Genomic DNA, 26789 nt, shown 5'->3' with positions numbered 1-26789 from the left:
GCCACTGCACCCGGCCTAGTCTCTTCTTGACACAGCCTTGACACAGTTTTGTCAATTGTCAATTTTATCAATCGTCAATGGTGTGTGTAGCAACATGTTAGCACCTGGCTCTTAGGCAATGGAGGAGGGAGCAAATATTATGAGAAACATTGGGAACTTATGGCTTAACAAAGAGAGTAGTTTCCCCAAGTTTAGTTCAATAAGCTGCCGTGTGTGTGTGTGTGTGTGTGTGTGTGTGTGTTTGTGTCTTAATTGAGTATTTTAACTGTTATTTGGTTGATCAGAGGTAAATTATGGGTCATACATTCTGGTTTTGAAACATCTCGCCAGAGTAGAATCTTTCTTAGAAACCAGTGAAATCTAGCATCTTAGCTCCCTTTTGACAACCTTTGACATCAGGCTTTATTTTAAATACTTCAAAAGTCTAGAAAACAAATTCAACAGTTGGGAATGGATAGTGGTTCAGATGCCAGAAGTGGTTCAGATGAAAGGAAAAATGGAAAAAAAAAGAAGATGCAATAAATAGTAAGACCTGAGTTCAAGTGTAAATCCCTTATCCTGATCATAAATCTTGATTCAAAGACCTTGGCAGGACTTTGTCTACACTGGATGTCATCTTGAGTCACACGATCTTAAATCACAGAATTCACAGGAGGTTGTCTGCATTGGCAGTGGTCTGTTTCTGGGGCTTTTAAGTGGGTTCCAGGGTCAGATTTCCAGCAAGTGTGTATGTGAAAGTTACAGAACTTTTTTCTTTTTATTATTTTTCTTCCAGACTAACCTCTTGGTAGATACAAGGTTGTAGAATCTTAAGTTCTTCTCCTCTTCCTCCTCCCCGCCTGCCTCTTCCTCCTCCTTCTCTTCTTCTTATAAAATATATACAACATGAAATTTATTGTTTGTTTTGTTTTGTTTTGAGGCGAAGTCTTGCTCTGTCGCCAGGCTGGAGTGCAGTGATGTGATCTCAGCTCACTGCTGCCTCCACCTCCCAGATTCAAGCGATTTTCCTGCCTCAGCCTCCTGAGTAGCTGGGACTATAGACACGCGCCACCATGCCCAGCTACTTTGTGTATTTTTAGTAGAGACGGGTTTCACCATGTTGGCCAGGATGGTCTTGATCTCTTCACCTTGTGATCTGCCCGCCTCAGCCTCCCAAAGTGCTGGGATTACAGGCGTGAGCCACCACACCTGGCCGAAATTTATTTTTTTAACCTTTTTTCAGCATAAGTTCAGTGGCATTAAGTACATTCACACTGTTGTGCAACCATATCACCATTCATTTCTAGAACATTTTCATCTTCCCTAACTGAAACATCATACCCATTGAACAATAACTCATTCCTTCTTCCCTCCAGTCCTTGGCAACCAACATTCTACTTCCTGTTTCTATGAATTTGACTGCCCTAGGAACCTCCAATCAGTAGAATCCTATAGTGTTTGCCTTTTGGGGACTGGTTTATTTCACTTAATGTCTTCAAGTTTCATCCAGACTGAAGTCTTCTCACATATAATTAAGTATATATGAGTTAAATAATATGATAACCAATGAGGTCAGAAGGTACAAGGCAGAATCTTTCACTACAAGCCTTAAGCCAAATCTTCAGGGAATTTTAGAAACAATTTCATATAGGGAGGGTTTACAGAGATAGGGTAAAGATCTCCTTATCATTCAGGCTCGTGGTAAACACTTTAAGCCAAGGAAAAGTAAGCTCCTTTAGAAGCTGGCAGTATTGACTGTAAAATATCATTAGCTTACCTTTTTCGTAGAGCTTTAAGGATAATGTGGACAAAATGTTTCAAATTAATGTGAATACTTTGCATACATTAAAAAAAAATTTTGCTGGTAAAGCGAGCTTTCATTATTATTGATGATTGAAGATATTTCCAGACAGGAAAATAAAATCTGTATGTTTTTGTATCAGCCTGTTAGTCTTTGGCAAGGGGTTGTTTCAATTTGGCCAGACAATTTTTTTTTTTTTTTTTTGAGACGGAGTCTTGCTCTGTCGCCCAGGCTGGAGTGCAGTGGCGCAATCTCGGCTCACTGCAAGCTCCGCCTTAAGGGTTCACGCCATTCTCCTGCCTCAGCCTCTCCGAGTAGCTGGGACTACAGGCGCCCACTATCACACCCGGCTAATTTTTTGTATTTTTTTTTTTAATAGAGACGGGGTTTCACCATGGTCTCGATCTCCTGACCTCGTGATCCGCCCGCCTCGTCCTCCCAAAGTGCTGGGATTACAAGCGTGAGCCACCGCGCCCGGCCCAGACTATTTTTTAAAATAAATAATTATTAAGGCTGGGAGTGGTGACTCATGCCTGTAATCCCAGCACTTTTGGAGATGGAGGTGGGAGGATCTCTTGAGGACAGGAGTTTGAGACTAGCCTGGCCAACATGGCAAAACCCCATCTCTACTAAAAATACAAAAATTAGCCAGGCGTAGGAGCACACACCTGTAGTCCCAGCTACTTGGAAGGCTGAGGCAGGAGAATCGCTTGAACCTGGGAGGTGGAGGTTGCAGTGAGCCGAGACAGTGCTACTGCACTCTAGCCTGGGCGACAGAGTGAGAGTCTGTCTAAAAGAAACAACAACAACAAAACACCAACAGTTAATACATATTGAGTGCTTACATGCATCGTCTCAGTCCTCTCAAGAGCCTTATGAAGTATTAGACACTGCACCTGGCCTATTCTGTAATTTTTGTAAAAATATGAGACAAATATAAATTAAAATGATGTTCAGTGACCAATGTTTTATATCTTTATCTTAAAAATTTTCCAGGGGCTGGGCGCAGTGGCTCATGCCTGTAGTCCCAGCACTTTGGGAGGCCAAGGGGGATGGATCACTTGAGGCCAAGAGTTCAAGACCAGCCTGGCCAACATGGCAAAAACCCATTTCTACTAAAATACAAAAATTAGCTGGGTGTGATGGTGTGGGTCTATAGTCCTGGCTACTCGGGAGGCTGAGGCAGGAGAATCGCTTGAACCCAGGAGGCAGAGGTTGCAGTGAGCTGAGATCATGCCACTGCACTCCAGTCTGGGCAACAGCGAGATTCTGTATGAAAAAAAATTCAGGTATATGAAGATAATTCACAGTTAACTCAATTTAATATCAGCTTAAGGTCTAAAAACTAAGGACTTGGAAATTACAATCTATGCTGACACATTAAATCTGTATGATTTAAAGCCTTGTAATAATCCCTTTGATAAAGAATTATGTATTATAATTTAATTTAGTTTGACACATAATTTTAATATTTTATAATCTCATCTGAATTAGCTTATTTGACAAGCAAAATCAGTAGAGGAAATTCATAAAACTCAAATTAGCCTTTATATTAGAAAATAAACCCAAGACTTGTTAAAATAAGAAATTATGGTAAATAATTTTATACTGGTAAAATCTGAGAAAAGACAGCTATTTCTAAGCTAAAAGTATTAAGCCAGTTTAATTTACTAAGGAATCCTCTTGATTAGGATTATTATATAAAACTTTTCCCATTACAACTATATATTAGTTATTACAATTTTTAAGTTGTTTAGACAATTTGGCTCATGCCTGTAGTCCCAGCATTTTGGGAGGCTGAGGCAGGAGAATTTCTTGAGGCCAGGAGTTTGAGGCCAGCCTGGGCAACATAGTGACATCTCTATTAAAAAAAAAATTGTTGCTGTTATCACATTTCCTAGTAACCAAGGCCATTGGTTAAACTTACAGCTAACTTTTAAAAACATTTTTTTCTGTTACCACCTTAGCAAGATTTTTTTTTTCTTAGAGATACCTTTAAAGTACCAAAAGAAAGAAAAAAACTCTAGAAATCTTTGAGTTCCTCTTCATATTTATATTAACATTTGATGTATTAACACCATGTCTATTGGATAATTGGAATAAGAACTTGCTTCATTAAATTTAAAAAAAATCTTACAATCTGGTTTATTAATTTTCGTAGAGGTAGATAAGGTATATATGTTTGCTTAAAAAACTATAAAATGGAACATTTTACCAACTCTTGTGCAAGCTGGAATTGCAATGGCCCTGAAGCAGAGACTAATGTGGCAGCGGAGATGTCAGGATCTATGAGGAATATGGATCAGTTAAAGTAAGGGGTCCCCAGCCCCGGGGCCACGGACCGGTATTGGTTAGGAGCTGGGCTGCACAGGAGTGAAGCGTCATCTGTATTTAGTTGTTCCCTATCGCTCTCACTACCGCCTGAACTCCGCCTCTTGTCAGATCAGCAGTAGCATTAGATTCTCATAGGAGCACGAACCCTGTTGTGAACTGCACATTCAAGAGATCTCTGTTGCATGCTCCTTATGAGAGTCTAATGCCTGAGGATCTGTCACTGCCTCCCATTGTGTCCGGAATTGGTGGGTTCTTGGTCTCACTGACTTAAGAATGAAGCTGCGGACCCTTGCAGCGAGTGTTACAGTTCTTAAAGGCAGCGTGTCCGGAGTTTGTTCCTTCTGATGTTCGGATGTGTTCGGAGTTTATTGCTTCTGGTGGGTTCGTGGTCTCGCTGGCTCGGAAGTGAAGCTGTGGACCTTCGTGGTGAGTGTAACAGCTCTTAAGGTGGCGCGTCTGGAGTTGTTCGTTCCTCCCAGTGGGTTTGTGGTCTCGCTGGCTTCAGGAGTGAAACTGCAGATCTTCGCGGTGAGTGTTACAGCTCATAAAGGCAGTGTGGACCCAAAGAGTGAGCAGCAGCAAGATTTATTGCAAAGAGCGAAAGAACAAAGCTTCCACGGTGTGGAAGGGGACCCGAGCGGTTTGCCACTCCTGGCTCGGGCAGCCTGCTTTTATTCTCTTATCTGGCTCCATCCACATCCTGCTGATTGGTAGAGCCCAGTGGTCTGTTTTGGCAGGGCACTGATTGGTATGTTTACAATCCCTGAGCTAGACACAAAGGTTCTCCAGGTCCCCACCAGATTAGCTAGATACAGAGTGTCGACACAAAGGTTCTCCAAATCCCCACCAGAGTAGCTAGATACAGAGTGTTGCATGGTGCACTCACAAACCCTGAGCTAGACACAGGGTGCTGATTGGTGTGTTTACAATCCCTTAGCTAGACATAAAGGTTCTCCAAGTTCCCACTAGACTCAGGAGCCCAGCTGGCTTCACCCAGTGGATCTCGCACTGGGGCTGCAGGTGGAGCTGCCTGCCAGTCCCACGCCATGTGCCCACACTCTTCAGCCCTTGGGTGGTCGATGGGACTGGGCACCGTGGAGCAGAGGGCGACGCTCGTCGGGGAGGCTTGAGCTGCACAGGAGCCCAGGGAGGCCGGGGGAGGCTCAGGCAGGGCGGGCTGCAGGTCCCGAGCCCTGCCCCGCGGGAAGGCAGCTAAGGCCCGGCGAGACATTGAGCACAGCAGCTGCTGGCCCAGGTGCTAAGCCCCTCACTGCCCGGGGCCGGTGGTGCCGGCCAGCCGGCCGCTCCGAGTGTAGGGTCCGCCGAGCCCACGCCCACCCGGAACTCGCGCTGGCCCGCAAGCGCGGCGCGCAGCCCCGGTTCCGGCCTGCGCCTCTCCCTCCACACCTCCCAGCAAGCTGAGGGAGCCGGCTCTGGCCTTGGCCAGCCCAGAGAAGGGGCTCCCACAGTGCAACGGCGGGCTGAAGGGCTCTTCAAGTGCCACCAAAGTGGGAGCCCAGGCAGAAGAGGCGCCTAGAGCGAGGGAGGGCTGTGAAGACTGCCAGCATGCTGTCACCTCTCACCATCACCCCCCGGGATGAAACTGTCTAGTTGCAGGAACACAAGCTCAGGGCTCCCACTGATTCTACATTATGGTGAGTTGTGTAATTATTTCATTATATGGTACAATGTAATAATAGAGATAAAGTGCACAATCCATGTAATGTGCTTGAATCATCCCGAAACCAGCCTCCACGCCCCCCCTCCACCAGCCCCCGCTTCACCCCCGTCCATGGAAACATTGTCTTCTAAGAAACCAGTCCCTGGTGCCAAAAAGGTTGCGGATCACTGAATTAAAGAAACAAAGATGGCCGGCGCGGTGGCTCACACCTGTAATCCCAGCACTTTGGGATACTGACGCGGGCGGATCCCCTGAGTTCAAGACCAGCCTGGCCAACGTGGCGAAACCTCGTTTCTACTAAAAATACAAAAATTAGCTGGGCGTGGTGGTGGGCGCCTACAATTCCAGCTACTCGGGAGGCTGAGGCAGGACAATCGCTTGAACCCGGAAGGCAAAGGTTGCAAGGAGCCGAGTTCTCGCCACTGCACTCCAGCCTGGGAGACAGAGTGAGACTCTATCTCCAAAAAAAAAAAAAAAAAAGAAAAAAAAGAAAAAAAGACATAATTATGAACCACTAGGACCCTTGGGGGAATCATTATTAACATCTAAGTAATTTTATTATTTCCTTCCAAATATAGCAGCATAATCTCTGTTTCTCTCTGTTTTTCTGTTTCCATGCCTCTTATAATAAGACAGTCTCCTGTGTTTACTCCCTTGGGTAGGGCAACACTAAAAGAAAATGGCCCAGATGATTGCAACGTGAATAATGGTATGCTCTGTTGCTGGGGAGCTACTGCTATGCTACTGCTTAGCTATGTTACAGCTCCGCAGCTGTTACCCCATTAGGTAACAGAAAGACTCAAACAAACCTCATGAGAAACTGGGAGATGAGAAATTGCCTCATTACAGCCTCCTTGGCAAATAGAAAAGTGATGAGAATGGCCCCAAGCATCTCCTCAAAAGCCTCCCATGTGCTCAAGGTTCAGAAAGATGCAGGATGTTTGGCCGAGGCTCAGATTAGCTGCAGTTCAAGCTTGGCTCATGTGGTCTATGGATATATGCAAGGTCACCACGAGCCAACAAGGAGCCATTATTTAACATTACGTAAAAGTCTGTCTTCAGGAGCTTACTCCGAAGGATATATGTGTGAGGCATTCCAAAGGTGTCTAACAACAGTCTCCAGTTCAAAGAGCATAGAAATAGAGGTGGAAATTGATGGTGCTAATTATCAGGTACAGCTTTGACCGATGACACCTGTGCATAAGGGTCAGCCTTTCATGCCACACATCTGTGAAGAATGATCCTAGAATTTTTTGGTTGTGATCAGTGATTTTTTTTTTTTAAATGGAGTCTTGCTCTGTTGCCCAGGCTAGAGTGCAGTGGTGTGATCTTGGCTCACTGCAACCTCTGCCTCCCAGGTTCAAGTGATTCTCCTGCCTCAGCCTCCCAAGTAGCTAGGATTACAGGCATGCACCACCACACCTGGCTAATTTTTGTATTTTTAGTAGAGACGGGGTTTCACCATGTTGGCCAGGCTGGTCTTGAACTCCTGACCTCAGGTGATCCACACCCCCCTTGACCTCCCAGAGTGCTGAGATTACAGGCATGAGCCACTACGCCTGGCCATGATCAGTGGATTTGGAGCCTTGTTATTTTCTGTTCTGCCTTTTGGACTCTTAGTCGCCCAAGGCCATTTTGGGCAAAACTCTGTTGTGATCTTCTTTGCCGTTGGCTGGTGTAACCTATGTGCTGCAATTGTTTCTCAGCTTTCCACAGTTGACTCTGGTGTTTAACATTTCCTTTCAGAGCCTCCTTGCCCAGAAGGCAGGTGGACTTAGCAAGAGGAGATAACTAGTTTTAGGGTTTCCAGGACAATTGTTGGGCTGTTCATGTCATTGGCTTCTTTGCCTTACTCAGGGAGATGTTAGGAGGTAATATTTATACATAACACAATCATAATGTATCTGACCTTACATAATCCAAGAGATCCTTTTAATACTGATATGCCTTCCTGTTTCCTCCTTCCATTGTCGCATCTCTCCCCCATCCCCAGCTTCATCCTGGGAGTAAATGCCAGAATCAGCTTCACTCTTTCCTTTTTACCTCCTGCCTTTTGTGTGACATTTATTTATTTATTTATTTATTTATTTATTTATTTATTTATTTACTGGAGACAGAGTCTGACTCTGTCACCCAGGCTGGAAGTGCAGTGGCACGATCATAGCTCCCTGCAGCCTCAAACTCCTCTGCTCAAGTGATCCTCTTGCCTTGGCCTTCCGAAGCACTGGGATTATAGGTGTGCGCCATTGAGCCTGGCTTGTGTGGTTCTTTGAAGTCACCCCAGGCAGTGTTTTGCTTCTCTCTCTAGTCTCAATACTTGTGTTACCTGCCCTTTTCAGGTACAATATTCACTTTGATTAGAAAGAAGTGGATTCCAACCAGAAGAACAAATGTGGCTATTAGTAGACCCTTGGAACTCTGTGTGTATAGCAAGGAATAGCGCTGGTGGAATGTGAGGTCAATTGGTGTAACTTTTTGAAGTGCAGGTCTTTAATGAATTATCTGCTGATTCCCTAAAAGCTTCTGCTTTTTAAATTTTTAATTGACTCCAAGGTTGGAACATGTCTAAAATTGCTCTTGTCTTTGCAGAAGCTGTTTACTGCAAGTGCTTTGGATTGCAGTTTACTCTTATTTTGTTGTCAATCCAATGTCTTGTGCTTTCTGTTTTTGAGAGTTTTAAGTTCACCGATAGTAAGCTTTCTTTATTCTAAAGGTGGTATGAATTTGGTCTTTTAAATTGATTTTCTGCATAGTTATTTTTAAAAATTGGGAACAGGAAGGAAAGTAGATAACCAGCTTAATCTGATGTCTTATTGCTTCCATCTTAATAACAGTCTGTTATTTATCAGAGCAATTTTCTCTTGGCTTATACTGAAGACGTAATTTATAATTTGTAATTTCTGTTTCCTGCATGAACTCATTTTCATTGGGACTCATTTGTCCATGTTTCAAATGCAAACATTGAAAGCATGAAATCCATTATCAGTTTAATAATCTGAGAACAGATAAAATGCATAAAAATAGGTGAATTATAATGGATGGGCTGTTTACTTTAAGTGCTATAGAAATGAACCTAAAAGGATTAGTTTTCAGTTGTGTGCAATGGGCTGAAAGCATGGCATTAGGAACCAGTACCCTTTAGCATCTGTCAAGAAAGACTCTTGTGTTAACAGGCTTCCTCAGCCCCAGTTCTATTGACATTTGAGGCCAGATAATTCTTTGCTATGGGAAGTTATCCTGTGCATTGTAGGATGTTTAACAGTATCCCTGTCCTCTACCTATTAGATACTAATGCCACCTCTGTGTCCCCCACCCTAGTTGTGACAACCAAAAATATGTGTAGACATTGCCAAACGTCCCCTGTGGGATCGTGGGACAAAATTAACCACAGTTAAAAATGTGGCCAGGCGCAGTGGCTCACGCCTGTAATCCCAGCACTTTGGGAGGCTGAGGCGGGCGGATCACCTGAGGTCAGGAGTTTGAGACCAGCCTGGCCAACATAGTGAAACTCCATCTCTACTAGAAATACAAAAATTAGCCAGGTGTGGTGGTGCATGCCTGTAATCCCAGCTACTCAGGAGGCTGAGGCAGGAGAATCTCTTGAACCAGGGAGGTGGAGGTTGCAGTGGGCTAAGATCGTACCACTGCACTCCAGCCTGGGTGACGGAGCAAGATTCTGTCTCAAAAAATAATAATAATAATAATAAAACAAAAAAAATCACTATGGTAAAGGAAAGAAACCACTCACTCAAAACAGCTTTTCCAATATTAGATGATAAAAATCTATAACACATGACTGTATGTCCATTACATCTAACCCAGTACTTTAGAATAATCTTGTCACAATCTCATGAAATATTAAAAACATTGATGATATTATCTGAGCTCAGCATGATTAAAAATAAAATATACAAGATAGAAGATAAAGCTCTACATCAGAAATTAAATAAGAACTCTTGTGAACAACTGTTCATCAAAGAAGAAACCAAAATCAAATTTCAGAATATCTAGAAAATAACAAAATTGAAAACATTACATTTATAAGATCTTAACCAAAACAGTACGTAGAGAAACATTTATTGTATTCAAGTTTATATTACTAAACGAGAAGAAAAACCAAAAAAAGAATGAAATAGGTATTCAACCTAAGAAGTTAGAAATTTATCGACAAGCTAAGAAAAACCAACAAAAGATATCAGTAAAAGAAGACAGAAAACAAACAAACAAAAAACAGTAGAACAAAGGCATCAATACATTTTCTTTTCCTTTGGGAAATTTGCTCTAAGTAAAATCCAGAAAAGAAGCAAAACTAACTTGATACACCACTAATTGATTAGTAGAAAAAGGAACAAAACCATAAATACGTATATCACTCATCTGTCACTTACATCTTCAACACAAAGGTTAAAAGAAAAGAACATTAAAAATAACTATAATGCTGAGCATGGTGGCTCACACCTGTGATCCCAGAGCTTTGGGAGATTGAGGCAGGAGGGTCTCTTGAGGCCAGGAGTTCAAGGTTACAGTGAGCTATGATTGAACCACTGCAGTCCAGCCTGAATGACAGCAAGACCCTGTCTCTAAAAAAATAAAAAATAAAGAAAACAAAAAAACTGTAACTACAATAATTTGTTAATAGATTCACAATATAAAAAGATGTATCAAGGCTGGGTGCAGGGGCTCACGCCTGTAATCTCAGCACTTTGGGAGGCCGAGGTGGGCAGATTGCTTGAGCTCAGGAGTTCGAGACCAGCCTGGGAAACATGGCGAAACCCCGTCTCTACAAAAAATACAAAAATTAGCTGGGCACGGTGGTGGGTGCCAGTAGTCCCAGCTACTCAGGAGACTGAGGTAGGAGGATGGATTAAGCTCAGGAGGCAAAGGTTGTAGTGAGCCGAGGTCGCACCACTGCACTGCAGACTGGGCGACAGAGCCAGATCCTGTCTCGAAAAAAAAAAAAAAAAAGAAGTATCAAAACATCATGTCATGCACTATAAATATATATAATTTTTATTTGTCAATTAAAAATAAATTTAAAAAATTACAGACATATGTATTTATTTTTCATTTGTTCAGGCATTCCACAACCAAGTATTACATTTCTACTCTGTTTACATAAGTGTTGCTGAAAAAAAACACAGAATCTCCATTTTTACAAGTGAAAAATTGGTATATTACTTGCCCTTCGTATTGTGTAATGTGATTAAAAGTGCTCTGTAAAACATGGCCAAACATAATGTGGATTTTTTGAATGGATAAATAGGTATGTTCTGGGTATGGTGGCTCATCCCTGTAATCTCAGCACTTTGAGAGGCCAAAACAGGAAGATCCCTTGAGACCAGGAGTTTGAGACCACCCTGGTCAATAGAGTGAGACTCTATATCTACAAAAAATTTAAAAATTTGCCAGATATTGGCTGGGCACGGTGGCTCAGACTTATAATCCCAGCACTTTGGGAGGCTGAGGCGGGCAGATCGCCTGAGGTCAGGAGTTCGAGACCAGCCTGGCCAACATGGTGAAACCCTGTCTCTACTAAAAAATACAAAAATTATCAGGGCGTGGTAGGAGGCACCTGTAATGCCAGCTATTTGGGAGGCTGAGGCAGGAGAATCACTTGAACCCGGGTGGCGGAGATTGCAGCGAGCCGAGATCATGCCATTGCACTCCAGCCTGGGCAATAAGAGCGAGACTTCGTTCCCGCCCCTCCGCCCTCAAAAAAAAAATTAGCCAGATATTGTGGTGTGTAACTGAAGTCCTGCTATTTGGGCTGCTGAGGCAGGAGGATTGTGTAAGCCCAGGAATTCAAGGCTGCAGTGAGCTGTAATCATGCCACTGCACTCCAGCCTGGGTGACACTGTGAGACCCCTTCTCTAAAATAAATAAATAACCAAAATTTTATATGGATCCTTTTAGTTGAGAAGATGAAAAGTGTTGCAAATTGTGTGTGTATCTGCACCTCTGTGTTCCATATCTTGAATTTATTAGAATGATTAAGGTAGATTATTAGTGTCTTGATATCTAGACACAGATTACATAAATTGAAGAAATCCATCTTCTGTCTCTTATTTTAATACTTCCCTTGTTTATTGTAAATGGCAGGTGTTTATGTAACAGAAGAAAGCTCTGTTAGCATGTACTTTTGATGACTTTGCACCAAGAAAAATGCATTTAATATATATAAACCTGTGCAAAATGTATTCCTTAGAGTTAGAACTCAAAATGAGTTTGAGATGTTGTATTGCCTGTTTTAGTATTATTCCCTCGTCTAAATTGCTTCAATGACTTTCTATATCCTTCTAGGAAAAACAAGACTAAAGTTCTGTCATGTCCTATTTACCTATCTAGGCTTATCTCAAACCATCACTTGTCTGAGTCAGTTCTTAGCGTAGATGAATATGCAAATTGTGACATCAAAAATACAGAATGTGGCCAGACAGAGTGGTTCACACCTGTAATCCCAGCACGCTGGGAGGCCACCGCAGGCAGATCACTCGAGGCCAGGAGTTCGAGACCAGCCTGGCCAACATGGTGAAACCCCATCTCTACTAAAAATACAAAAATTACCAGGGTGTGGTTCCATGCACCTGTAATCCCAGCTACTCAAGAGGCTGAGGTTGGAGAGCTGCTTGAACCCAGGAGGTGAACATTATAGTGAGTCAAGATCACGCCATTGCACTCCAGCCTGGGTAACAGAGTAAGACTTTGTGTGTATGTATGTGTATATATATATATATATATATATATATATATATATATATATATAAAATATATATTTATTTTTTTCAAGTTTCTTCAAATGTCATAATTAAAATATATATAGAGAATGTTGGGGAGGGGATCAAATTTAAATTACTGTAAGCTTAAAATAGTATAACTATAAGGTGTTATATGTAAGCCTCATGGTAATCACAAAGAAAAGACCTATCATAGACACATAAAAGATAAAGAGAAATGAGTGAAAGCATATCTAGTTATAGTTTAAATATGGTTTGTCTACATTAAACCTCATGTTGAATTTTTAAAAAATTTTAAACTTCAGTAGCTTCAGAGGCACTAGTGTTTTTTGGTTACATGGATGAATTGGATGGTGGTGAAGTCTAGGATTTTAGTGCATCTGTCACCTGAGTAGTGCACATTGTACCCAATTGGTAGTTTTTCATCCCTCAGCCGCCTCTCACCCTCTTCTCTTCTGAGTTTCCAGTGCCCATTATACCATTCTGTATGCCTTTGTGTGCCCATAGCTTAGCTACCACTTATAAATGAGAACATGTGGTATTTGGATTCGTGGAAATTTGATTTTCAGTGTTGGAGGGGGGGCGTAATGTGAGATGTTTGGATTATGGGGGCAGATCTCTCATGAGTAAGTTAATGCCCTCCATTGGGGGTGACTGTGTTCTCACTCTGTTAGTTCCCATGAGGGGTAATTGTTAAACAGAGCCTGGCACCTCCCCCTCTGGCTTCTTCTCTTGCCATGAGATCTCTGCATATTCCAGCTCCCCTTCATCTCCTACCATAAATGGAAGCCTTCACCAGATGCCCGATTTTGAACTTTTCCAAACATCAGAATTGTAGCCAAAGAAACCTTTTTTCTTTAAAAATTACTCAGCCTCGGATATCCCTTCATAGCAATACAAAACAGAATAGGACAATACCATTACAGAAAATCATCATATCACAAAGAAAGACAGCAAGAGAGGAAGAAAGAAACAAAGGATCTACCAAACAGCCAGAAAACAATGAACAAAATGGAAATAATCCGTCCTTACTTTCAGTAATTATTTTACATTAAATAAATTAAACTCACTGATCAAAAGACATGGAATGGCTGAAAGGATGGAAAAAAGACTTAACTCTATGCTGCTTACAAAAGACTCACCAGCTTCAAGAATAAACATGAATTGAAAGTAAAGCGATGTAAAAAGACATCCCATACAAAAGGAAACCAAAAGAGAGGAGGAGCAGGCATACTTATGTCAGACAAATAGACTTTAAGTCAAAAACTGTGAAAAGAGACATACGGTGCCATTATATAGTGATAAAGAGGTCAATTCATCAAGATGATAGAACAATATGTAATATGGAACAATATATAATACACACACAGACACACACACACACACACACACACACACACTATTCTGTACCCAACATTGGAGAACATAAATTAAGAAAATATTAATAGATTTGAAGGGAGAAGTAGACAGCAAGACAATAATAGTAGGAGACTTCAACATTGCACTTTCAACAATGGATAGATTTTCCAGACAGAAAATCAATAAGAAAACATTGGACTTGAACTATACTTTAGACTAAATGGACCTAACAGACACATACATACAGAACATTCCTTCCAACAGCAGCAGGGTACACATTCTTCTGGAGCACACATAAAACATTCTCTAAGATTATATTAGGCCACAAAACAAGTCTTAACAAATGTCAAAAATTGAAACAATGTGGTCAGGAGTGGTGGCTCTTATCTGTAATTCCAGCACTTTGGGAGGCTGAGATGGGAGGATCGCATGAAGCCAGGAGTTTGAGACCAGCCTGGTCAACGTATCAAGACTCTATTTATGTATATTTTAATATATTTATTATAAAAATCTATTATATGTATCTATGTATATTTTTGTATATTTTATAAAAATTAAAAAAATTGAAACTATGTCAACTATCTTTTCCAACAACAATGGTATGAAACTAGAAATAAATAATAGAAGGAAAACTGGAAACTCACAAATATATGGAAATTAAACATCATGCTCCTGAACAACCAGGGGGGTCAAACAAGAAATTGAAGGAGAAATAAAAAAAAAACACTGAGAGGAACAAAAATGGAAACTGTACATAACAAAATGTATGGAATGCAGTAAAAACAGTTCCAACAAGGAAGTTTAAAGCAATAAATACCTACATTAAAAAAGAAGTATCTCAAACAAGTAATCTAACATTATTCCTTAAGGAACTCAAAAAAGAAGAACAAACTAAACCCAATGTTAGTAGAAGAAATAAAATAATACGGATCAGAGCAGGAAAAAAAAAAGAGACTAGGAAAAGAATAGAAAAGATCAACAAAACTTTTTTGAAGACATAAACAAAATTGACAAAACTTTAGCTAGACTAAGAACAAAAGAGAGATGACTCAAATAAAATTAGAAACCAAAGAGGAGCCATTACAGCAGATAACACAGAAATACAAAGGATTGGCTGAGCACAGTGGCCCAGGCCGAGGTGGGTGGATCACTTAAGGTCAGGAGTTCGAGATCAGCCTGGCCAACATGGCAAAACTCCGTCTCTGCTAAAAATACAAAAATTATCTGGGCATGGTGGTGTGCGCCTGTTGTCCCAGCTACTCAGGAGGCTAAGGCACGAGAATCATCTGAACTTAAGAGGCGGAGGGTGCAGTGAGCTGAGATCGCGCCACTGCATTCCAGCCTGGGCAACAGGGTAAGACTCTGTCAAAAAAAAAAAAAAAAAAAAAGAAAGAAAGAAATACAAGGATCATAGGAGACTACTATGAATAATTATATAACAACAAATTGGATAACCTAGAATAAACAGATAAATTCCTAGAAATATACAACCTAACAAGACTGAATCATGAAGAAATAGAAAATTCGGACAGATCAGTAAGGAGATTAAATATTAAATCACTAATAAGCCAATGTGGTGGCTCACACCTGTAATCCCAGCACTTGGGAAGCCGAGGGGGGCCGATTGTGAGGTCAGGAGTTTGACAGCAGCCTGACTAACATGGTGAAACCCCGCGTCTACTAAAAATACAAAAATTAGCTGAGTGTGGTGGTGGGCACCTGTAATCCTAGCTACTTGGTATGCTGAGGCAGGAGAATTGCTTGAAACTGGAAGGCAGAGGTTGGAGTGAGCCGAGCTCGCATCACTGCACTCCAGCCTGGGTGAAAGAGTGAAACCCCATCTCAAAAAGAAAAAGGAAAAAAAGCCTAAGACCTGATGGCTTCATTGCTGAATTCTACCAACATTTAAGGAAGCATTAGTACTAGTACTTCTCAAACTCCTCAAAAAAATTAAAGAGGAAGGAACACTTTCCACCTCAATTTGTGAGGCCAACATTATCCTGACATGAAAGCCAGGCAAGAACACTACAAAAAAAAAAAAAAAAAAAAAAAAAAATTACAGCCCAATATTCCTGAGGAACATAGACACAAAAATTTTCAACAATAGACTCACAAACCAAATTCAATTGTGTATTAAAAGGATCACTCACCATGATCAGCTTGGATTTATGCCTGGGATGCAAGGATGGCTCAACATATGCAAATCAATAAATGTTATACATTGTATTAACAAAGTGAAGGACAAAAATCATCTCATCTCAATAGATGCATAAAAAGCATTTGACAAAATTCAGCATCCTTTAATGATTAAAACTCTGAACAAATTAGGTATAAAAGGAATGTTCCTCAGCACAATAAAGGCCATATATTACCAGCCCACAGCTAACATCATACACAATGGTGAAAAGATGAAAACCTTTTCTCTAAGATTGGGAACAAGAGAAGGATGTCCACTATTAAGAGATGGGAAACACCAAATGTTTTTCCTAATCCCACATACCCCTCAGCATAACACTTCTAATGCAAAATGTGTAGGGGCTCTTCACCAGACTTCCAAGCCATTCTCCAGCAGGCACCAATTGGGTGTCCTACAACTTAACTCAATTCTGATACCATCTACCTAGAGATAGAGTCAGATCCCACAGGTTAAGGACTCATCCCCGTGAGACTGTCCCCCTTTTCAGATGTCAATGGTAAGCCTCAGGTTGTGACCTGTGCTTCTGACCAGTCCGCTCTAAATTGGGGTTCTCAAGACCCCCTCCTTGGGTTCTATTAATTTGCTAGAGTGGCTCACAAAACTCAGGGAAATACTTTACTTACATCTACTTATTTATTACAAAGGATATTTTAAAGAATACAAATGAACAGCCAGATGAAGAGATACATAGGGTGGAGTCTGGAAGGGTCCTGAGCATAGGAGCTTTCATCCCTATGGAGTTGGAGTACACTACCCTTCCAGTATGTAAATGTGTTCACCAACCAGAAAGCTCTCCAAAACCTGTCTCTTTAGGTTTTTTTTTTGTTGTTGTTGTTGTTGTTTTAGACAGAGTTCCTTCTCTGTTGCCCAGGCTGGTGTGCAGTGGTGTGATCTCAGCTCACTGCAACCTCCGCCTCTTGGGTTCAAGCAATTCTCCTGCCTCAGCCTCCCAAGTAGCTGGGACTACAGGCATGCACCACAACGCCCAGCTAATTTTTGTATTTTTAGTAGAGATGGGGTTTCACCATGTTGGCCAGGCTGGTCTTAAACTCCTGACCTTAGGTGATCTGCCTGCCTCAGCCTCCCAAAGTGCTGGGATTACAGGCGTGAACCACTGCACCCAGCCATCTTTAGGTTTTTAATGGAGACTTCATTAGGTAGGTATGATTGGCCTTTGATGACCAAATCAACCTTCAACCCCTCTCCCCTCCCTAGAGGTCGGGGGTGGGGCTGAAAACTTCAACCCTCAAATCACATGGTTGGCACCCCTGGCAACTATCCTGTGGTTATGTAGGAGTACTCAGTGATCAGCCATCTCATTAGCATACAAAAAGACATATCACTTTGCAGATTTCAAGGATTTTAGCAGCTTTGTGCCTGGAACCAGGGACAGAGACCAAGTATATATTTTTTATTATATCACAGTATTACACTGACTCTCACCACTTTGTTTTTTCAACATAGTACTGAAGTCCTAGCCAAAGGAATTGGGCAAGATAAAGAAATAAAAGTAATCCAAATCAGAAAAGAAGTTAAAATGTCTCTCTTTGCTGATTACATGATTTTATATATAGAACAACCTACCAGGCATGGTGGCTCATGCCTGTAATCCCAGCACTTTGGGAGGCCGAGGCGGGCAGATCCTGAGGTCAGGAGATCGAGACCATCCTGGCTAAAACGGTGAAACCCCATCTCTACTAAAAATACAAAAAATTAGCCAGGCATGGTGGCGGGCGCCTGTAGTCCCAGCTACTTGGGAGGCTGGGACAGGAGAATGGTGTGAACCCAGGAAGTGGAGCTTGCAGTGAGCCCAGATGGTGCCACTGCACTCTGGCCTGGTCAAAAGAGTGAGACTCCGTCTCAAAAAAAAAAGAACAACCTAAAGATTCTACCCAAAAGTGTTAGAATTAATAAATGAATTCAGTTGAGTTTTAGGATGCAGCATCTACATATAAAAATCACTTGTGTTTCTATACTTTAGCAATAAACTATCTGAACAAGAAATTTTTAAAAAAGTCACATTTATAATAGCATCAATGGGAATAAAATAATTAGGAATAAATGTAACCAAAAAGGTGAAATATCTGTATACTGAAAACTATGAAACATTAATGAATTAATGAATAAAATTGAAGAAGACACAAATAGATATTTCATGTTTATGGATCAGAAGAATCAATATTGGAAACTTGTCTATATTACTGAAAGTGATCAATATATTTAATGCAATTCCTATGAAAATGCCAATGTCATTTTTCATGGAAATAGAAAAAAAACATAACATTTATATGGCATCTCAAGAGACCCTGAATAGATAAAGCAATCTCGATCAAGAAGAACAAAGCTGGAGGCTTTGTGTTCTGATTTCAAATTTCATTACAAAGTGATAGTAACCAAAGCAATATGATACTATCATAAAAACAAATACACATAAACCAATGGAATGTAATAAGAAACCAATAAATAAACTAATACATATATGATCAAGTGATCTTCAACAAAGATGCCAAGAATATACAATGCAGAGAGAATAGTCTCTTCAGTGAATGATGTTGGGAAAATTGGATATCCACGTTCAAAAGCAAACAAAAAAACGAAATTGGATTCTTATCTTACACCATGCACAAAAATCAACTCAAACTTGATTAAAGATTTAAATGTAAGATCTGAAACCGTAAAATTCCTTAAAGAAAATATAGGAGAAAAGCTCTATGACAGAGGTCTTGTCAATGACACCAAAAGCACAAGCAACAAAAGCAAAAATAAGCAGGCAGGATTATATCAAAGTAAAAGGTTTCTGCAAAGCAAAGGAAGCAATCAGCAAAACGAAAAGTCAGCCCACAGAATGAGAGATAATATGCACAAACCATAGATCCTATAAGGAGTTTATATCCAAAATATGTAAGGAACTCTTACAACTCAGTAGTAGAAAAACAGCCTGGTTTTAAAATGAGCAAAGAACCTGAACAGACATTTTTCCAAGGAAGACATACAAATACTCAACAGAAAAAGGCAATAAATGGCAATTATCAAAACCATGAAAGATGTCAAGTATTGGCAAGAATGTGGAGAAACTGGAACTCTTGTACACTATTGGTGGGAATGTGAAATGGTGCAGCCACTATGGGAAACTGTATAAAGGGTGCTCAAAAAATTAAAAATAAAACTACCACGTGATGCAGCAATCCCACTTTTGGGTATATCCAAAAGAACCGAAATCAGGATCTTGAAAAGGTGGATATCTGGACTCCCATGTTCATTGCAGCAGCATTATTCACACTAGCCAAGATACAGAAACAATCTAAGTGTCTGTCAGTGGGTGAATGGACAAGGAAATTATACATATATATGTATAATACACACATACTTCATTAGGTAGGTATGATTGGTCTTTGATGACCACATCGAACTTCAACCCCTCTCCCCTTTCTAGAGGTGGGGGTGGGGCTGAAAGTTTCAACCCTCCAATCACATAGTTGGCACCCCTGGCAACTATCCTGTGGTTATCCAGGAGTACTCAGTGATCAGCCATCTCATTAGCATATAAAAACACATATCACTTTGTAGATTCCAAGCATTTTAGCAGCTGTGTGCCAGGAACCAGGGACAGAGACCAAATATATATTTATACTTGATACATATATCAAGTATACATACACACATATTATAACAAACTATTATTTAGCTTGAACAAAGAAAGAAATCCTACCTTTTGCAACAACATGGATGAATCCAGAGGAGATTTGCTAATTAAATGTCAGATATAAGAAAATGAATACTTCCATGTGGAATCTAAAATAGTTGAACCCATAGAATCAAAGAATAGAAGGGTAGGAACAGGGTTGAGGTAGGGGAGAAATGAGGAGATGTTGGTCAAAGGACACAACCTTGCAGTTAGAAGATGAATAAGTTCTGGAGACCTAATGTATGGCATGGTGACTATGGTCAGTAATACTGTATTGCATACTTGAAATTTGCTAAGATAGATCTTGAGTATTCTCACCACACACACACACACAAAAGAAAAATCAAAGGAAAAGGTAACTATGTGAGATGATGGATATGTTAATTAGCTTAATTGTGTAAATCATTTCACAATGTATAGGTATATCAAAATATCACATTATATACCTTGAGCATATACAATTTTTATATGTCAGTTATACCTGAAGAAAGCTAAAAATATAGGAAAAAAAGCCACCTATGGATTCTAAGCCACACATGAATAATGCTAGGCAGAGATTTCTGAAACAGAGACAATCTCCAATAAGAACAACTGAAGAAAAAAAAAGAAAATATTTAAAAAATTATTTGAGATATAGCCAAGTTTAGTGATGAAATCAAGGTTAGATGAACAAAAAGATTACATAACTGTACCTAGGGAATTGTATGTCTGTAGTTTCTAGTTTTCGTTTATTATTTATAAACATAGTAATTATGAATTTTGGTCTAAATCTTTAGTAAATAAGTTTTTAGACAAAAGGCAACAAAGAAACAAAACATCCAAATAAAGTCTCAGATTCTTCTTCTTTTGTGTAGGTGAGATCTTACAATGTTGTGCTGGCCTTGAACTCCTGGCCTCAAGTGGTGCTCCTGCCTCGGCCTCCCAAAGTGTTGGGATTACAGGCATGAACATCATGTCTGGCCCTTTTCTTCTGATATATATTATAAAAATAAAACAAAAATACATTACTTGTATAAAAGCATGACTAAGCTCAAATTATTTTTTGCATAAAGAAGTCTACAAATAACAGAATCTAGCCCTCATGTTGTTTTCCAATAATCTTCAGTGTATGCAACTTTGCAATCACTGGGAACTAAACAAAGCTGAAGTTTCTTTGCTAAGAAAGTTAGTAAATGCCACAAATAAGAGAAGTCATAATACTGGTTTCTCTGGAAGGAGGATATGAATTGAGAAGCAGTTGAGAACCTCCTGGAGTGCTGGAAATATTTTATCTCTTGATATGGGTGTCAGTGGCATGGGTGTTGGTACAGTTTGGATCTGTGTCCCCCTGCAAATCTCATGTCTAATTGTAATCCCCAATGTTAAAGGGGAGACCTGGTAAGAGGTGATTGGATCATGAAGGGGTGGATCCTTCATGAATGGCTTAGTACCACCCCCATGGTGCTGTTTTAGTGATGGAGTTCTCATGAAATCTTGTTGTTTAAAAGTATGTAGCACCTCTCTCCTGCCCTCTCTTGTTCCTGCTCTGGCTGTATAAGATGAGCCTGTTTCTCCTTTGTGTTTTGCCATGATTGTAAGTCTCCTGAGGCCTCCCTAGAAGCCGAGCAGATAGCCTGCATCATGTTTCCTGTACAGCATCTGGAACCATGAGCCAATTAAACCTCTTTTCTTTAAAAATTAACAGTCTCAGGTATTTCTTTATAACAGTGCAGGAATGAACTAATACAAAAATTGGTACTGAAGAGTGGGGCATTGCTATAAAGATACCTGAAAATGTGGAAGTGACTTTGGAACTGGGTAGTGGGCAGAGGCTGGAAGAGTGTGGAGGGCTCAGAAGAAGACAGGAAGATGAGGAAAAATTTGGCACTTCCTAGAGACTTGTTAAATTCTTGTGACCAAAAGGCTGATAGTGATATGAACAATGAAGTCCAGGCTGAGGAGGTCTCATATGGAACTGAAGAATGTACTGGGAACTGGGGTAATGGTCACTTTTGCTAAGCAAAAAGCCTGGCTGCATTGTGTCCCTGCTCTAGGGATCTGTGGAACTTTGAACTTGAGAGTGATGATTTAGGGTATCTGCTGGAAGAAATTTCTAAGCAGCAAAGTATTCAAGATGTGGTTTGGCTGTGTGTGTATTTATATATACTCATATATATGTATAACAACATAAATTACAAATAGTTTAATATGAAGGCAAAATTCTTTATCAAGGGATGTGAATTCAGTATTGCTCAGTGTGCACAGTCATCTGTTTTCTGTGGGCATCAGGGTGATTCATACAGTTTTCAATATACTTTGTTACCACAAATTTGTAGAGTAGGTATGGGCCTATCATGACATTAAAGGTATTATTGTATTCCTGCCACAACTCATTAAAGTATCAAACTTTGTATTTTCTCTAACATACATTAAGAAAAATTATCTAAAATTTGAAAGTGAATGAAAAAAATGAGTGTCGACTTTCAGTGTTGTTGTGGGGATTGTCTAGCAGGCTTCCTCAAGGACTGATTTCCCCCAGGGGAAACTTTGTAACTTTTTTTGATTTGCTGTTAATTATTTGTGGTATGAGGTTCCTAAGACCACCCTCAGGTTCAATAATTTGTTAGAAGGAACCACAGAACTCAGAAAAGCTGTTCTACTCATAGTTATGGTTTATTAGAGAAAAAGAATTTAGATTTATTGTCCAAGGTAAAAGGAGAATATGGCAGAGTCCGAGAGAGACCAGGCACAAATTTCTACTTGTTCTCTCTCAGTGGAGTTGTATGGATAGTGCTTAACTTTTCCAGCAGTGATGTGTGATAACACATAAGTAGTATTGTCAACCAGGGAAACTTATCTGAACTTTGAGATCCAGGGATTTTTGTTGTTGTTGTTGTTGTTTTTTTGAGACGGAGTCTCGCTGTGTCTCCCAGACTGGAGTGCAGTGGCGCGATCTCGGCTCACTGAAAGCTCTGCCTCCCAGGTTCACACCATTCTCCTGCTTCAGACTCCTGAGTAGCTGGGACTACAGGCGCCTGCCACCACACCTGGCTAATTTTTTGTATTTTTAGTAGAGACAGGGTTTCACCGTGTTAGCCCGGATGGTCTCGATCTCCTGACCTCATGATCCGCCCGCCTCAGCCTCCCAAAGTGCTGGGATTACTGGTGGGAGCCACCGTGCCCGGCCCTAGATCCAGGGTTTTTATTGGGGGTCAGTCATATAGGCTTGGAGTGCCCACATAGCTGACCTTAGTTACTCAGTCTCCAGCCCTTTGGAGTCAAACTGACATCATGTAGCCACTTCCCTCCCCACCCCCCTTAATAAATCACATTGTTAGCTTAAACTGTCTAGTGTGGCCCAAAGCCCCAGATAAGCAAAGACATTCTTCTCAGGAATGACATTCCAAGGGCTTAGAGGTTATCTCCCAATAAGTGGTTAATGGCCAGACCTTTCCTTGGAAGGTGCAGGGTTTGGATTTCCCAGATCAGCTGAGTGAATGGTTTAATAGGGTAATTTACAATTTTGTAAGAGTAGTTGTTAACTAATAGAAACCTGGTAGTGATGAAAATGATTCTTGTCCAGTAACAATGCAAATGGATCTTTTATTGTAGAGACGTAAATTATTAAATCCGGTAGAAAAGATAAACTCAAAAGTTATATAGTTGTATTGCCTTTCAGAAGGCTAAACTGGTTTGGAGCTAAATGAGCAATTTGATCCAAGCATCCTTTCTTTCAGCTGCTGAAATATTTTACTTTCTCCAAGTATCTTGGTAGTTCTCTTACCATTTTTCTGTTTCCATCATTAATGAGATAATTAAATCACTGGTATGTACTCATTTTGTATTTACATAAGAATCATATTTTTGTTTTTTTGTTTTTTTTTTTTTGAGATGGAGCTTCGTGCTTGTTGCCCAGGCTAGAGTGCAATGGCACAATCTCGGCTCACCACAACCTCCGCCTCCCAGGTTGAAGTAATTCTCCTGCCTCAGCCTTCCTGAGTAGCTGGGATTATAGGCATGCGCCACCACACCTGGATAATTTTGTATTTTTAGTAGAAACGAGGTTTCTCCATGTTGGTCAGGCTGGTCTCAAACTCCCAACCTCAGGTGATCTGCCCGCCTTGGCCTCCCAAAGTGCTGGGATTACAGGCGTGAGCCACCGTGCCCGGCCTCATTTTTAACAAATTATGCTTTGACAGTTTCTTCTCATTTACACCCTCTGATCGGCAGCAACCTTCTTAATTTTCAGTGCTGTTGGAGATTTCTACTATATCATTTTTTTTGGAATCTGAAGTGAGGGAAGCAGGAAGCTAAAACCTAGTACTCCAAAACTCCTATCAACCTAAAATAATCAAAAGGTTCAGAATCTAATTTAAAGAGAGTTCATTCAAGCTCAAAGAGTGAGGATGGACCACCCAGAAACACCAGTTCCAAAGGAATTGAGTCAGCAGTTTGAAGTAGGGAATTAAGATTTCATTTATTTAGACAGAGACAGAGATTTTAGTGGGATTACAACACTATTTACACAAGGTTGGTGCATAGTTACAGCAATTTGATTGGTTATAGGCAGTGTTTCCTTTTGGGAAGGGGACATTTAACACTTTTTGCAGAGGGTGTAATAGTCATGGGTTTTTTGTCATCTGGTTTAAGCAAAGTGAGGCAGCAAAGGGGAAGTGAATCTATGACCAGGGCCATTAATGAAGAAGGCAGGAGGCATTTATCTGTGGTGTAGTTGAATTCTCACTAGTCATTGTGCAGAACAAGAAAAATAAGAAAGTGAGTTAATCTATCTGAGAACAGAAGTTGTAACCATGTGTGACTCAGATCATAGTCACATCTCACTCAGGGCTTAATGTGTTCTGGGGGGTTCCAATAGCTTTTAAATTTTTTTTATCTCCACGCCCTGAAAGTCCCTGTTGCAGACATCTCTTATTTTGTCTGCTTCTTGGGGCAACCTATTCCTGGTGATTCAGGCAGGATTGTAGTTCCTTATGATTCCTTTCTCCTTAGTGCTCCTCTTGTTCCACTTGCTCCTACTCTCTTGCCTTTCCTTCCCCCTTCCGCTGTCTCTCTCATTCCTCTCTTTCTTCTTCTCTGCACATGGATGAGTTTATGTCTCAGGCCCTTCCATTCAGTCTGCCCCAGGCCATCACCATTGGTTCCAGCATGATGCATGTCGGCCAATCAGAGTTCTTCCCAGGATTACTTCCTTGACAGAGCTATTACCAAAGACTCGCACTCTCTTTTGGGTTCCTGATCTGGTTGAAGGAGAGTGTTGCTGAGAGCTATCATGTCTGCCGTCTGGAGACAGCTAGTCCAAGCGAGGGGGAAAAACAGTCACAAGTTGTAAACACACTGAGCCCTAGTTCTAGCTGCTTACAGCCACTTTACCCCTGCACTTCTTTGTTTCCAGTTCTGTGACAAAGTGAATTCACTATTTTTGCTTAAACTAGTGTGAACTGCATTTCTGTTACTAGGAACTAATAACATCCTGATGGAAAAATCGCTATATGGAAGTGGGGCATAACAAGTGAATACTCCTGAAAGTTAGAATCGACTGAGTTAATTTGGGTGAAGCATAATGGGAAACACAGTCCTCACTGGGAGTCTGGATATCTTTTCCACTGTTTTATAAGAATTCATATTTTTAAAATATGAGGTTCAACTCATTTTTTTCCAAATATGAGCAAATATTTTAATTAAACATGAAGAGAAAAAAACAGACTTTTAAAAGTATGCAGAAAAGGATAATTAACATTGGATCCCTTGTAAAAATGGAACCTCAGGGAGTCTAACAAAAATGCACCTTTGGCTAACTTTTGCTTTTTAAAATTCCTTGTTTGACTTCACCTCCCAGTGCACAGGAAATGACAGCTTCTGGGAGATGCATGGAGTTGCAGGAGTCCCCAGGAGCATCAAAGGGTTCAGGGGTTGTATTCTAGCAGTTTCTTTCTTTTCTTTTTTCTTTTTTTTTTTTTTGGAGTTGGAGTTTCACTCTTGTTGCCCAAACTGGAATGCAATGGCATGATCTCGGCTCACTGCAACCTCCACCGCCCAGGTTCAAGCGATTCTCCTGCCTCAGCCTCCCGATTAGCTGGGATTACAGGCATGTGCCACCACGCCCAGCTATTTGTTTGTATTTTTAGTAGAAATGGGGTTTCACCATGTTAGCCAGGCTGGTCTCGAACTCCTGACCTCAGATGATCCACCTGCCTTGGCCTCCCAAAGTGTTGGGATTACAGGTGAGCCACCGCACCTGGCTCTAGCAGTTTCTTGATCTTCTCTTTCCTGGTCTCACTTTCATCTTGCGCTATCACCAAGGAGTGTGAGTAGCTTATGGAGACCTGCTTTGAAAAGATGCCATCCAGAGTCTTCACCTCTTGGGCTGCAGTGGAAGACTCGGGCTCATGGTCCCTGTATCCCAATTACCTAAATGTTGGTTATGGCCCCCAGCTGATGGTGCTCTCATTGGCGGCCACAATGATGCTGCTCTTCCCACAAGCCAGGCTCCGGATTCTGAAGCTGCAGAGGTCCTGCACTGCTTTCAGGTACATGGAAGATTCACGGGAGATATTGGGCTCCCCAGAAAAAGAGACTACCAACTTCACAGACAGCAAAGGAGCAGGTGTAACCAACATGGATCTGGGATGCCCCACACCCAAGGAAGTCAGACTCCAACTTCACCAAGCGGGGACCATTTCATCGTTCTGCTCCGAGTGGCCCAGCCAACCATAGCCACCAAAGCCCCAGGAGAAGACTCATTTCTTGGAGTCCAGAATCAATGTGTGGTTAGCATCACAGGCCACGTCTTACACAACTGTTACTGGCTGGTGGGTTCTTGACCCTTAGTAAATAGAAATAGACCAAGAATCTGAGATGCACCCCCCCAGCACTCCCCACCAGACCAAGGCTCCAGCCCATTCACCAGATTCACTTAAAGTGTAACTTATATTTTGGAACTTGGACCATGTGTCTGCCAAGGCTCAGGCTTTGGTGCTGGTTTAGAAGATTGTGCTGGATGCTTCCTGTGGCCTTCGATG

At 41.0% G+C, this 26789-nt stretch overlaps 1 pseudogene across 1 annotated transcript in view; it reads right to left on the bottom strand.

The window, feature by feature from the left end:
* Positions 1–26789, bottom strand: part of LOC100583029 — a 104278-nt pseudogene that overhangs the window by 75079 nt on the left and 2410 nt on the right. Inside the window, exon 2 of the transcript XR_001116816.2 lies at positions 26006–26593. The product of XR_001116816.2 is annotated as a protein RCC2 pseudogene (transcript). The remainder of the gene's footprint in view (positions 1–26005; positions 26594–26789) is intronic.

This window comes from Nomascus leucogenys, chromosome 13, assembly GCF_006542625.1.
Source record: "Nomascus leucogenys isolate Asia chromosome 13, Asia_NLE_v1, whole genome shotgun sequence".
NCBI lineage: Eukaryota > Metazoa > Chordata > Mammalia > Primates > Hylobatidae > Nomascus > Nomascus leucogenys.
The sequence above is the reverse complement of the archived record's forward strand: the minus strand, read 5'-3'. Positions and strand labels throughout refer to the sequence as shown.